At 37.8% G+C, this 14,819-nt stretch overlaps 2 long non-coding RNA genes across 3 annotated transcripts in view; one reads left to right on the top strand and one right to left on the bottom strand.

The window, feature by feature from the left end:
- Positions 1–14,819, top strand: part of LOC112986314 (uncharacterized) — a 38,505-nt gene that overhangs the window by 17,149 nt on the left and 6,537 nt on the right. For both annotated transcript variants that reach the window (XR_010389790.1, XR_003259980.2), the window contains exons 3-4: positions 2,275–2,367; positions 3,370–3,437. This is a non-coding gene — a long non-coding RNA (uncharacterized LOC112986314). The remainder of the gene's footprint in view (positions 1–2,274; positions 2,368–3,369; positions 3,438–14,819) is intronic.
- Positions 1–14,819, bottom strand: part of LOC112986313 (uncharacterized) — a 56,447-nt gene that overhangs the window by 3,301 nt on the left and 38,327 nt on the right. The gene's annotated exons all lie outside the window — the stretch shown is intronic.

Consider the following 14,819-nt stretch of genomic DNA (forward strand, 5'->3'; position numbering starts at 1 on the left):
CTTTATTTCATTTCCTGCAAAGGGTGTTTCAAGCTATTTGTTACTAGCTAGATGTTAACACATTTTGCTTGAAATTGTAAGGTAGGTGCTTTTTTTTTTTTCCTTTTTGTTTCTTCAAGTCAGAATGAAATTCTTTTACTGTTTTATGTCACTTAATGTATCTGAAACAAAGAAAACAGAATTAAAGGAAATAGTAATTCAACTTTTACTACAATATGAAATCCTGTTTGCTCTCTGAGTGCACATCAAATGTTGACATTAACTAACAGATATGCCACTTCCATGCCAGGGTTTCATTCTTTGAACATGAGATCAGGCTCATTCTGTGAAAATAAATATTAAAGAAAACATGCTCAGCAAACTGTTCAGCTCATAAAGGCCCAGTGCTAGGAAATCTGGGCAGTGGCTTCCACCCCCACTGAGGCTTCCTCAGCTCACAGCTCTCGCTTTCTGAGATTTGCATTACAGCTGTATTTATTGCAGATAGCCAATATAAGCCCATATTTGTTTAGTTACATGACTTCAGTTTCCACTTTCCCCCAAACACTGTATTTTGAATGAGTCCTTTTCTAGACACTGCAAGTATCAGTACCTTTACTATTTTTCAGCTGCTTCTGTTTCATGATAACCTGGCACTTTCTCAGCTTGCTTTTTTGCAAGGAAGCAGAAGTGTTTTTTCAATGTTCTTTTCTTTTTGAGTTTCTTAATGTTCCAGAGGTGACCTTACAATTTCCAGTGTGCTGCATGTCTACTATACTTCTGCAGCTGTACAGAAATTGTATGTGGCACACACTCTTCTTGCCTAATCTTCAGAAGATATTTAGTCTTTAGGATACAAGAAACTAATGTACCTATAGGAAACTGTCAGTTTTTCCCCTCAGCCTTGGATCTGATGCACTTTGCTGTAGAATGATCACTGGTTCTAGGTGAGGAATTTAAGAGCCAAATTCAGCTTTGGTAATGACCTTTGAATACATCTCATCAGATGAATTGGACCCAATTTCCATTGTCGCCTCCCCAGACCTCCCCCACACCCCAAGGCAGGCAAAGCTACAACGTTCTAGAGAAATGAGGTTAGGTGGGTATGAACAGTTACTGAGGACATTAACCTCATCCCTGACTAATTCTGGTCAAGTCACTAGAGTTGCTTCAATTTTTCCTAGCAGTTAGTTTCCAGCCTCATGTTACCTGACTGTGCCTGTGTCTGATCTGAGCTAATGCAGTGTAAGGTTGGAGCTCCATTTACATTAGACCATTCTGAGAGCAGTCTCTGTCCCACTCCATTTCATGGTGCCACTTTATATTAATCAAACTTGCTAAGTGAGGGCAGCTTTCTTCAGCAGGTTAGGGAACGGCCATTATCTCATAGCAAAGAACTGGAGTCATATAATACTGAACAGTTTTCATTTTCCTGGACAAGAAACAAAATTTGCCACTCAGTAAACATTATATACCACATTTTTAATTTTATTATTTATATCGTCGTAACAGCAAGAGGTCCTGGACAGCCAGAAGCTCCATAATATCAGTGCTGTGTGTGTATGCGTATGTATCCTTTTTTCAAAGATTTCCCAAACTTAGGCCTACTCTTCAAGGAACTTCCTGTGGGTAGACCCTCCTTGCTTTTAGTGACACTCTGTGACTATCCTGGGAACCAGCTCCTTTCAGGATCAGGGTCTGAATAAAGGTTAGATGAAAACGGGTAAGTGAGTAACTGTCTAATATGACGAAAAAGGAGAGGGAAATCCTCTTCCCTAGGGTTACATTTAAAATTGAATAGGGAGCTGTGGGTTGAAAGGTTAGAGAAAGAAATTATTTTCGTTTCAGATGGAATTCTTGTAGGAGGAGAGTGTTGAAATGAGGGAGCTCTAGGGTTAAGAAGGTTTCTATGCTCAAGTAAGTGGTAGCTGAGAACTTACTTTAAATAATTTGAGTAAAATTGGTGAGCAGGGAAATTAATTTCTTTTCAAAATGATGTGGCAGAAAGGCAAAGCCTTAGGTTACAGCTCAAACAAAAGGAAAAGGTAAATGTTTTGCATTAAATCCCTTGCGCATTTCATACTTTTATAGACAGCTTTGAAATTTATGGTGTAGATGCATTGGTTTGAAGTACATGCTTACCTTGCCTGACCTCCCTCATAATACAGGCCTTTGAATCTGACCCTGTAATTTCTGCATCAAGCACCTCTCTGTCTGAGCTATAACATGTCTTTTAGATATCCATCTAGTCTTGACTGGAAGACTGCAAATAAAGGAAATCCATCTCATCCTTAGGTAGCTGTGTTTAAATCACTATGATAAGCCTGTATATCTAAGGCTTTCCCTGAGGACAGGACATCAACAAGAATTCTCAGCGCTCGTGGAAGGGTAAGTCTACAGAACCAGTCATTATTTTCACCAACCGCAGAAATGAGTAAAATCAAAGTGTTGCCATAGGTGCCATACAACACAAATGTAACATCATTCTGGAGAGGAATTTAATCTGAAACGTATTCTTCACAAAGTGGAAGTCTAAGTTAATATTTGTTTTTTGAGGCTGATAGTTTGGTGGCTAGACAGTTATACTACAGTGAGAGCAAGCTAAAAACTCTTTGAAAAAAGGAGGGCGGGTGATGTTCCCTTTGAAAACAACTCTTTTTATTTTTTTGTAGTGCGTATTTAAAAATGACCTTTTTCTGTCCCAAATGAAAAATTGCTATGAAAATATTTCACTTTCTCTTTTGGGATTTGAGGACTTTTAGAGGTTCTTTTTTGGTTACCTATAGGTTTCCCCTATAGAGAAAGGATGGAAACAAATGACTACGTTGTTGTGGGCTGCTACTCTGTCCATTCCTTGTGGTTTCTCTGTACCAGGAGCACCTGCCCCTCACTGTTCACTTGTTCATACTGGGGACTGCTGAGTGATCAGCTTGCGTGTCCTACGCTGGAAACAACCAGCAGATTTCTTCTCCTCCTTCTGTATCCTTCCTGGAAATGAAAGCACGCCATGAGCTTCATAACAAGGTGTTTACCATCACCAAGTTTATTACTCCCCCGCATTGGCTAAAAAGTTGCCCCCAGCGAGCAGAGCTTAGACATGTGCTCAGCACTGGCAAGAGGGCAGGGAAAGGGGCAGATGCAAAGCAGGGGAGCTTATGGGGCTCTGGAGAGGTCCCTGCTGGTGCCAGAAATGTGCTGTCAGTACTCCAGTAACACAGGACAAACAAAATTTAGGAGAGAATTTTGCCAAAACTGCTGATAATTCTGGCTCATTCCAGTTATGTGCCCTTCACTCTTGAGCCCTTCAGACAAACTGCATGGGTCGTTACTGAAGAACTGCAGTACCTAAGTTGTCTATTTTATTATTTTACACATGCTTTTTTTATGCAGACTGTGCCTGGGATGACTCTCATTTTGAACTTCAAAATATTTTATGATGTGGTGATTTTGTGATAAAGGTAAGCTTTATACACACACTGTAACATTTTCCAGCATTGTGGTGTCTATGCTAAAGATTTAGGTGAAATTTAAGCCCAGTTGAGAATGATGAGAACAAAGTTGTCTGAGGTAGCATTACACTGATTGTTTCTATTTCATGCTGATGAGCTCCAAGTGATGTTACTCTCTAATAGCGGGAGATATCAACCCAAATTTTAGTTTTGTTTTCCTTTCTACCAGCATCTGTGAAGAACTATATTCATAGTTTTTCAAACCTGAGCATGAAGTTTCAGCTGGACCAATTTCCATAGCATTAGATGATATACTTTCTGTATTATTTAAATGTTATAGCTTTTATCAAAGTTTGACCAAACATTCTGACTTGAATGATCCAACGGCTCTGTAACTTTTTATATGGATCTTCTGATATGTTTTGACTTATCAAGGAGCTATGTTTTCTTTTCCTTTTATCTATTAATTCTTTACTGTAAGCCTCAAATGTTCTTACTTTTCTGCCTCATTCCTTTTCTCTCTCCCACTTTCCTTAATACAGACCTTCTGTTCCCAGCACACATCAATCAAAGTGTAAATCCCAGACAAAAATAATCAGTGTGTGTGGCTGCTGGGTGCAGCTGGAGTTGCGTGGCAGCAGCCAAGAGCTGAAGCTGCCTCGTTTGGGGTTGAATGAAGGCACACAGCATGGGCTAGGCCTCAGCTGGTGTCAATCAGTGGTGTCTAGCAGTGTTCCTTTGGTGGGGCTCTTGGGTCTATTTTCATTGCGTTTCACTGGAAAGGTACATGCTCTTACTGTGAAATAAGTCCTGGGTGACTCACTCAGAAATAACAAGATTTCCTCTGTGGTGACATATGAGTAAAAATGCTCTTTTCAGTGACATCACTACCTTCAGATACCTGATGTCACTTTACAGTCAAATAGCATTAAGCTGTATATTTCCTATACAAGTTTTTCCTGTATTTTACTTGTTGTTCCATCAATAAGATCTGATGAGTGTAAACTAGAAGACTTAAATCATATGGCTTGATAGTAAAGCAATTGCCATCATCTTTTTATTAGATTTGTTTTAGCTGGGCTTGCTCTTCCACTGATACTTTGGTTTCTTTGTCTTCTGCTGTTTTTCCAATTATAGATAATCCAAAAAAGATTTTGCAGCATTTAAGATTACTGAGGTAACCTCTAGGTCATACTGTTCCATGTGTTTCTGTGTTCATCTGGACTGCTTTGGCATTACATTCACTTTCATGCTATAGAAAGAGCTGTTCCACAGTTTTAGTTAATCTTTGGACAAAACAACTAGTAATGTTCATAAATGACTGCACAAGCATCTGAAAACTATTCTGGTTAATTTAACTACAGAAGTGTGATGAATCTGAAAAATATGAAGGAGCCTTTCTTCAATTTGGGAAAATCTTTTTAAGGCTAGCAAGATTCCCTCTGCCTCACCTCAGAAAACTATCCAAACAATCACTCTTCGGATTTTTTTCTTTTTTCTTTCCCCCTTTTTTTTTCTTTCTGTCATTAAAGCTTCTTAAGAAGAGGATTGAGTAGGTCACCATCAGGTCAAGAGGCTTTGGTTATGAATGCTACCTTTCATTTGCTTGAATAGGTAACCGCAAGGCCCTGCATAACATTTGGTATGGCCTTGTGTCACCAGTCATTAGAGATGAGGTAAGGTGTTTATGGATGGAAGTGTCAAGTGTTTGGTTCCATAGCCCAAAATTTTATGCAGTGCATTATTTCTTCCCCTGTCCATCAAAAGTTTGGTTAACAATGACAGAGAACAGCTTTGTTAAAAAAGTAGAACAGGCTGGATTTGTTTAAGGGCAATTATGTCAAATGCAGTTGGTGGTAAAAGTACATTAAAAACAGTTCTAAATGCTTCTAAGTAAGGGACTAGAGCTGTGGATCTTATTTTAAAAACTTAGAATGTCTGAGGTGAAAAACGTAGAAGAAAAATGAGAGCTGTTTGGATACATGTGACATGAAGACCAAGGAAGCTAGGGGGAAGGATGAATGAGAGAGATCGGAAAGTAGGGTGTCATGTGCGAATCTATCATAATGCAATTTCAATTATTTTTGGCTTCTTAAGAGGAAGTGTTTAGGATGTTATCTGAGGATATACAAAATACCGAAATCCCTAAGGAAAGTTACCTTTCTGGTGCATAATATGATTAAGTAAATACAATTAGCTAGTAGCCTAGTTTCAGGAAGGAGGACATGTAGGCTACTGAAGTACCCAATAGTCCATGGTAGCTGCTAACAGCAGTTTAACATGACTGGAAGAATTCTGGCTGCTTAGAGTTGCTTATATGCAACTCTTTTTAAACTTCTATTATTCCTACAATACTGAAATCATAAAAGATTTATTAGGGAATTTAAGAATCCTATACATAGCATACCAATACATTAAAAGTCATCATTCTTAGGTCTAGCTGCTGCTTAGAATTAACCCAGACTGGAAGTGAATGAAATATAAATTTTGTATAGAATAGCAGGAATATGCCCTACATGTGGCATTTGGCCACAAAGCTATACACTTCAAGGAATCTATTGTGCCAAAAATGTAAAGAGTTTCCTTTTTTAGCAGGCCACAAGGAAAAAATGTATAGATTACTGTCCTGTGGAAATTTTAGAGAAGTGCTCTTCCAGGTCAGGAACATGCTGGTACACTGCTACAACTACAAGTGTTCCTTTCTTTACAGGCATTTATGGGCTCTTCAAAAGATAAAACTTTTTAGACTAGTAGGGATTTATTTCACCTGCCATTAACTATTTAAAAGTTAAGATTTTAGTCCAAACTAATTGTCTAGCTTAGTTAAAGGAAAGAGAGCCTCCATGTGGCAATTCTTCCCACTCACTTGTAGATGGTTATTTAAAGATGGGATGAATACTAATGTGTTCATTAATCTGTCTTCATGCATGAGAAGCAGAGGACCTACCATGTTGTTAGGCAGAGCATTGGAAATATGAAGTAAAATGTTTACTTTCCAAAGGTAATTAGTTGCTAGTGAGGTCCTGCCTATTTTAGGCATTACTTTTAAAGGAACTGGCTAGATTTTGGCAAGTGCCAGCCTGTCCAATGATTGATGATATTAAAAAATAAAAGCATTTAATTTGGAAGGCAGTATCCAAATAACTCCCAGTGGTTTCTAAATCATATCTTGAAAAAAAAAGCCATGCTGCTCCTGCAATAAAATTAAGAGAGCAAGGTAGATTAATACTGTCCAATATAATCATCTGACTTCCAGTTGCCTCCCAGACTGTGTTGAAAGTCTGAGTTAGTTAGTTAGATAGCTCAAGTTGAGAATTCAGAAGCAAATTGTGAACAGCCTCCATCTACAATAACCGTCAGACTAGATATATTTGGGGTCTGCTTTTCTATGTCTTATTGTAATCAGTTATTTTTATTTTATTTTGATTGCTTAACAGGATATCACTAATTATTGTGGAAGGAAAGTTAAATTAAATCAAAGATTTTCCAAGAGCTTATGGGAAGTACAGACTCATAGCCCAGGAAACATTACCAGATTCAAGTCAACTCTACAGTTTGTGACCACAAAAGTGTTTTAGGAAATTTTCTTTCATTTGTCTTAATTTTAATTATCATGAGGTGCTTACTGAGATGCCATGTGTAATGCTTAAGTGACCTGCTTCTACTTTACAAGTGAAATTAGCTAAAGACAAGCAAGGTTTTGTGCAGTTTTTTTCTGGGACATTGAGGGGAAGGCAGGTGGTAAAGCAGTCAGTGCCAACTATTACAGGGCTGCCCTTCTGGAAAGTGAAGTTGAGGTGAAAAATGTTACCACATCTCTGGTTCACCTTTCCCCTCTGAGCCTCCCACCTTGAAGGGAACCTGCAGTATTCAAAGGCTGGCATTGTACCTGCAGCCATTCTAAATAACGTAAAATATGCCCTGTTTCAAGGTGGGTGGGCAGTTAAAGCTAAGGTAAACAACCTGCTTTGCCAAGCAATATTTTTTTAAGCAGTAGGCAAAATGCATTTCAACACATGAATTTCAAAAGAAATAACCACAAAGATGTGGAAAACATCTGCAAGCCTTTGTTGTATTGGATTGTCTAATTGTAGTGCTCCCGATGGGAGTGCAAAACCCATCTATAAGTCTTCTGCAAAATTGTTGCAATAGCATCTGTGAAGCAGGTTAAAAATGCAGCTATCAATTGGTCATATTTTCCTTGTGAAAATGAGCATGGATTCACACACAGTCTCTATGAATCTGTATGCAGATTACTTCCCTCTTATTAATGGAGGAAGGCAGGATAGAGGAAGGGCCAAAAGGGATTGCTGTCCCCCACCAGAACACCCCAGGATGGCACGCCTGGCTGTGTGAAACAGCACTGCACATTCGCCTATTGTGTTTTAAGATCTCAGCCTCAAGATTTACTTACTAACATCCCCAAATACAGCTGTGATTCCCAGATGTCATGACAACAGCATATTTTTATCAAATGTACTTTGTCTTGGATAGTTTCATTTCATGTCTTGGAATACCATCACTTTGAATGGGAAAGAGATGACCATTTCTATAGGAACAAACAACATTATATAACAAGTTTATAATTATTCATAGATAAGGCCAGAAGGGAATATTATGATCATCTAGTCTGACTTCCTACACAGTACAGGCCAGGCTGCATTGTTAAACAAAATCATATATTTTAGAAAGCTATCCAGTTCTGTTTAAAAGATTTCAACTGATGATGAAGCCATTCCTGGGGAGTTCTGGTAGTGATTGATTACTACTGAGTAAAAGTTGTCCCCTTTCTTCCTGTCTGAATTTGTGTGACTTAAGCTTGCAGTCTCTCAATCTTACCATGCCTTTTTCTGACATGTTAAAAAAATCCTCTAATATCAAATTTTTTTTGCCCTTTCCTCTTTAGCTATAGATTAGGGTCTAGATAATTGCAGATCACTTTTGGAATTTTAAATAGATCTAGCTTCTAAAATTATTTCATTTAAAACAAATCTTCCAGTGCTTGCATCATTCTTGCATCTGCCCTTTAGTCTATCTCCAATTTTTAAGTAACGGAAGTTATATATACAGTTCTTCCAGATCCTTTTAATTTCTCCTTCTGTCTACATTTCTTAATAAATTTTCCCCTTCATTCTAACAGGTGATAGTGTGAATCTAAAAACTTGCACAAAACCGTGACTGCCACACCACCCCCAATATAATAATGCTGCTTTTACAGATCTGCTTTATTTGATAATGTCATTCCAGCTGATTAGTGCAGTGCTGGCTAGTGAACCAGCATGATGCAAGGCAGGGCAGTCTCTGTTACAAACGCAGTTCCGGGAGGAATAGAAGGAAAACAGAACAGCCTGTTCTTGCTGGACTCCTGGATGTTCAGATCTTCATAAGCAGAGCCCAAAGTGCAATAAGTTAGAATAAACAGGATCACACTGAAGGAGCCTGTGACTACAAAGTAGGTCCAATGCTATGAAAAGCTTTGACTAAAACATCTAAAACAACAACTCTTAGGGAAATACCATAGACACTTACAATACTAGTTAATGTCATTGCATCTCTAAAAAAAACATCACAGCACTGGTTCGAAATCATGGCAGTGCTACAGCTTGGAGTTTTAGAGGTCTTGGACTACATAGTGTGTTTAGTAAAAGGCCTTTTTCTGGACTCTACCTGCAGGATCTAGTGTGTATTAGCATCCTATTTTACATGCATACGTAGCCTCTCTCTCCCCCTGATCCAAGCAAACTGGAGGCCATGTAGCCGTGATTAGCATGGCAGTGATTTTAAGGGAAGAACTCTGCAGAGAGAGTGGGATATGGTGGAATAAGGTTATATCTACCCTAAAAAATGCTCTGTAGTTCCCCCCCCCCCCAAAGGGTATAAAAGATTATAGGTATACAAAAATACATTCTTGCCCTGCATCAGTCAAAGCTACTCTGCATCTTTATTGGCCTGAACAAACACCCAGTGAAAAGATCCCTGTTAGATTAGACCCAGAATGTGGCTCTTGTCAAAAATTTACTGTTCAGATTTCAATAGCATAAGACTCTGATCCGTTTCCTGTGTCTACTTAGAGTCAGATCTATTTACTTTGCTCTTTTAATAACCTACTGCTACTCTTTAGGGGTTTTTCCTCAGTCCTATAGAAGTGGAAGGCAACAGGGGTCTCTGCTCACATATTTTGAGATTTTTAAACATTTTCATTATAAGATCTTTTTACAAAGTATGACCCAGAAAATATCAGGCTTTACATTCATATCTTTTTTTGAGCTCTCAGTGATCGGCAGTAGCAAAGCTATCCTTTCAGTGCTAAACTTTACAAGTTTGATCTAGAAATAATTGCAAGGTAACACCAGGATACAAGTTTTACAAGTTTGCTTTTCACAAAAGTGCACCATAACACACATCACTGAGCTTTAGTGTTTTGTATTTGTTTTCTCAGCAAAAGAAAGATCTCCTACCTTTATTGAAATGGTATGAAAAATACCCAATTCAAAAGCATAAAGAGGACATTTGAGACTGAAGTGACATTTACCACCTCTGGGTTTTTATTATGTTTAAAAAAATGGATACCAAGTGTCTAACCCTTTGAAGTTTTCTTCCATGGATTGTTTTCATAGTCAAAATTCACATATGGTTACATCTTGATCTTTTACTGTAAGAAAGAAGAGAAAAAAGCTTATATATCCATCTGCCATTCTAGGACATGGGTGTGAGCCATACATTGTGATTTGGTCAGATTGTTTCATTGCCCTACAGGAGTCAGAGAGTTTTTCCTCTCAAAGTTCACTTTCTCAGATAGACTTCCCACTTCTGTTATATTACAGAAATAAGAAGCACGCAGTGCTGCATACCTGTATCCAGTAAAGCACCTCTGAATGTATAGTCCAGAAATGAATCTTTCAGGTGGCAGAGCTGAATTAGAAGTCCTACCAGTAATAGATCTCTTCTGGCTCTGATTCCTGGGATTATGTGACTATAGGCAATGTTACAATCAGTGTTATATGTCACAACAAAGGCAAATCAGAAGATAAAAATAATTCCGAAAGCATGATGAATAGGAGATAGGAGTTTTAAACAATTTCTGTGTTGCTTTACAGCAAGGAAATTGTTTTCAAATTGAGATCAGCGGTATGATAAAGGTCCACTCTGTCAGGAAGAGAGTTGCAGAGGACAGTGCTCTGGGGAAATGTTGCATTGCTTAAGCAGAAATAATACTGTACAAATGCAATCTTGAAAGTATAATGCCTGTTCTCCTGATTTCAGTGCATTGGACTTATTTCAGTTTAGAAGATTATAGAAAATGGTACTTCTGGGCTTACTGTGCTAGTGATAAACACAGAAGCTGCTTAAAAAGTTTTCCAGGTTAATTTCATCTGACAGGTGACTGATAACCCTTTTTGAATTAATGTAACATTAATACAGGATGTCCCGGTAGGCACAGGTTCTGTGCCTTTCCTACTGGCAAGTTATAATATGATACAAGTATCCAAGTGCCAAAAATATTTTTTCTGTTTTGCTTGGTATCACACAGTGAAGTACTGGAATGCTAAACAAACAAAATGCAGCCCGTTGCCATCAAAAGCTTGTCATGCCAGTACTGAAAACTGATCCATAAAAAGCAAGGTCATTTCTATCTCTCTGGGCAGAAAATGATGCTTTTGTTATCTTTGACAAGTGCGCCAAAGGATCCAGGTCTGTGACTGGGGCTGAAATACAAAAAATACTAACAATGATGGCTGAACCAGTGTAAAATGGCTGGCTAACTTCCCATCATATTCTGAGCCCTGTCGTTGGTAGAAATCTAGTTTTCTAATAACCTATGTCTGGGTCTTATTGGAATTCACATGTAGAGACTGCTTGCCTTTTCCCCTACCAGCAAAGCTCTGTTCTTTCAAGGATGACAGGCCAATAGTATCCCAGGGCATACTGAGCTAGTGCCAAATTTCTTCTTTGTGGATCAAATAGCAGGAATTGGAATGAACCTTCCTCAAATTCTCTTTCAGGATCTCCTCCAGGCTAAACTTTGAGGTTTGCATAACTCTGAAAACTAATCTGACTTTACCTTGGCAATGAAGAAGAAACCTCTTATTTGTGCCAAACAAAAATATATTTCTTCTTAGTAACAGCTTTCATTGCTTATATGTCATTTCTATCTTTCCATTTCTTTTCTCCTGCTGTGATTTTTCTGTCTTTTGACTTATTTTTACACATACTGTTTGAGACATGCTGAGACAAGAGTAGGGTACATACATTAGTTTATCAGAGCATGTGAATTTGATGTGGTCAAACAAAATGTTTAAGTAAGTGGTCTGAATGTGCTATTCAAAGCTGATAGATAATATGAATAAACTGAAAAATCATTTTTCCTTCAATTCTTGAAGTACCCCCATAAACCTCAATAAGGACAATCTAAGCCAAATGGTCTCAAGAAAATAAGAATGTCACTTTGCAATTAATAGATAGAACTGTATTCTTAATACAGTGTAATACACTGCCAGAGTAAAAGTAAAGAAGTTATCATTTTCATTTTCAGTTGAGCCAAAGAACTTGTGTGATGCTTTTCATTTTCTCATATGAAACATTATTTTTAGTTGAGGTCAACTACAGACACACAGATGTCAAGACATTGTACATATTGCCACTTACATTATATGAGCAGTTAAAAGAAAGCTTAGTTCAGGACCCTGATCTGTAGTGGCAGGAGAGGGCCTGTGTCTCAAATGTGCATACTTATTTACTCAAAAAAAGACAGTTGCATGCTTATCTGTTCAGTGATACAGCTGTGACTGCTTCCTGGAACTGCGTTCTAGCAACAGCTCTAGTGGTAGGTTCCTTAGAAATTCCTTAATGTAACAAGCTCTATAATAATAATATTGAATTCCTGGCAATTTTCTATGTCCTAGTGTGTTTCAAAATATCACAGATATGCCCTCCTTTTAAATCCCAAATCAGATGTCTAGGAACTGATCGTGCCCCCCTCCCCGATTCACACTTGAATCTTTTGTGGAAGAACAAAGAGAAAACAGTCGAGCTGTTCATTAGGTATTTAAATCAAGAAGTGTCAGAGAGGCCATACAAAGAGTGGAGCTGCTACGACAGGTTAGGAACAGGTTAGGCTGGATCACATCGATCACTAGTTACAGCTTTAACGCTATAGAGGAAAATTACTGAAGCACAGTATCAGCAACACACAGCTTTCACTGCCCCTTTGTCTGTCAGTGCTGTGGGTGATGGAGTACAGGTTGTAAGTCCTTGATGTTAAATATGGTAATGCCCAATGGAGTTAAAGTTAATAATAAAGAGAAGAACAAGGCAACAAAATGTCGAACAAAAGGGGCGTGTTTAAGTGTTTTATTTGGGAAGGCTGAGTTTTTCGTTATGATGTAATGGACAAAGAGTTTAACAAACACCAAAAGTTTTTAGGTTTTCTATAATTAGATATAAGCTTTTTGCAGTAAGAATTTTGCATAATTATTCAGCAGTGAAAAGTACGTATTCTGTATGTTCTCTGCAAGCATTCTCTCTCTAATCTTCCACATTAGTAAACACTTTAATAAACATATTAATAAATAATCACTTACTGCTTTTGAATGTTTCCTGTTGCTGTTTGATGTCATTGAGCTTAATTTGTCCTTTACACCATGATTAAGCTTGGCTTGCTTTTTTTTGTTGCCTATCTTCTCAGTTTTTGTAGTGTGTTGATACTTGTTTTAGAATTCTATTTAGAATAGATACAAATAGCAAAATGGAGATGTCACTGAAACAGATAGGGAGCCTGTGTAATGAGAACTGAAAAGTAATTCTCTTGCTCTCTTCTCCAGATAGATTATGTTCATGAAAAGAAACTGTGTTTAGAGTAAAGGGTTCACTCTATGTCAGGTTATTTTTTCCGAAGAAAATGGAATTCAGCAACAGATTTTTGGTATACTACATCACAAATTCAAAGCATACCACTCCACAGAAAGAGATGACATGATCTAGAACCTCTCTATACTATTAGATTTCATCAGAAAAGTTTTCTATAAGAAATTATGTTTCCATAAACAGAAGATACATTTATTGACCACACAAGACAAAATCATGGTTTTGCAATCTTAATTCCCCGGCCCATAATGACATTAATTGAACTAAAGTTATTGGTTAAAAATAACTTCTCTGTATTTTGCCTGCAACCTGGCAATTCTCAGCATATGCAGCTGTATCCCTTTTGGAGAGGAAAGTCATGGCAGAAGGTACATTGACACTTAAAATAACCCAGTTAAAGGTCAATGTTGTCAACTGTCTTTGCTGATCATTACTAAAACGTTCACTTGGATGGCATGTAGTGTAGCAAGTTCGAGATAGCCCCTGTATGACTCCTTCGGAACCTAAGTTAGGTACAGCATTACAGAATGCTAACAATGACAGAAAATGGTGCAACAGGGTTGACCTGTTCTCAAACAACACTCAAACACTGTATCTCAAATAACCATTCTTATTTGTGATGATTCGTCCTGGAAAACTCAAAAATTGTATAGTTCTGGATTCGAGTCCTATGCAGCAGAAGTTGAATTCTCAGAATTTGGTGGTTCATTGATGGAGTTTTACTGAGATTTAATTAAGTCAAACAGAGAACAGAGAAATTTCAAGGAATAATTAGAAAAAAGAGATGGTTAATGGTTTGTCTCAGTGGATCCTATTTAGTTAGCACTGCTTTACTTTTACACCTGTTTGTTGCAGTGCCTGAATTCAGAGGATTTGATTTCCAACTCTCTATGTTCCATTTGGAAACCTGGTGAGGACAAACAGCCTCCCCCCGCTGCCCCCCAACCCCCCCCATACACACACCGTTGCCATTTCTGACCCTGGTAAGGCAGCATGACTTTGGAACTGATCATGCTGTTGAATTCAATAGAAAGTTCCTCACTTCTGCTGGTGACTTACCAGCCATTTCCTTTGCAGGATCAGTGTTGTTATAGCCAAGCTGTTATCAAAGAATGCTATTGTGGTGTGTGGCATATTAATTTGACACATCACTAGTTTGGAAGTAATTATTTTAACACAGGTGTTATTTACCTGCATGTATAATTATTTTCTCATACAGGAAGCTATAAGTGTTCCAGAATGAAAATAGTTTGAGTTTAATAAGAAGTCCACTATCTAAAAAGAAGTAGATTGCCTGACCAATAAAGCGGTATTAGTTCATTAGTTCATTCATTCATTAAACATATTCTGAGATATATGTCTTATATTTCTATATAAAGGTCTTGTAGAGAAGAACTTTTGATTTAGGATCTTTTTTTTTTTTTTTTTGTGAAATCTGGTGATTTACCTGGTTATTGTGTGACTGACTACACATGAAAACAGATGCTGAAGTTTCTTTGGATGTTTAGTTACCTTGAAGTACCTACT

Source organism: Dromaius novaehollandiae, chromosome 6 (genome assembly GCF_036370855.1).
Source record: "Dromaius novaehollandiae isolate bDroNov1 chromosome 6, bDroNov1.hap1, whole genome shotgun sequence".
NCBI classification, from domain to species: domain Eukaryota; kingdom Metazoa; phylum Chordata; class Aves; order Casuariiformes; family Dromaiidae; genus Dromaius; species Dromaius novaehollandiae.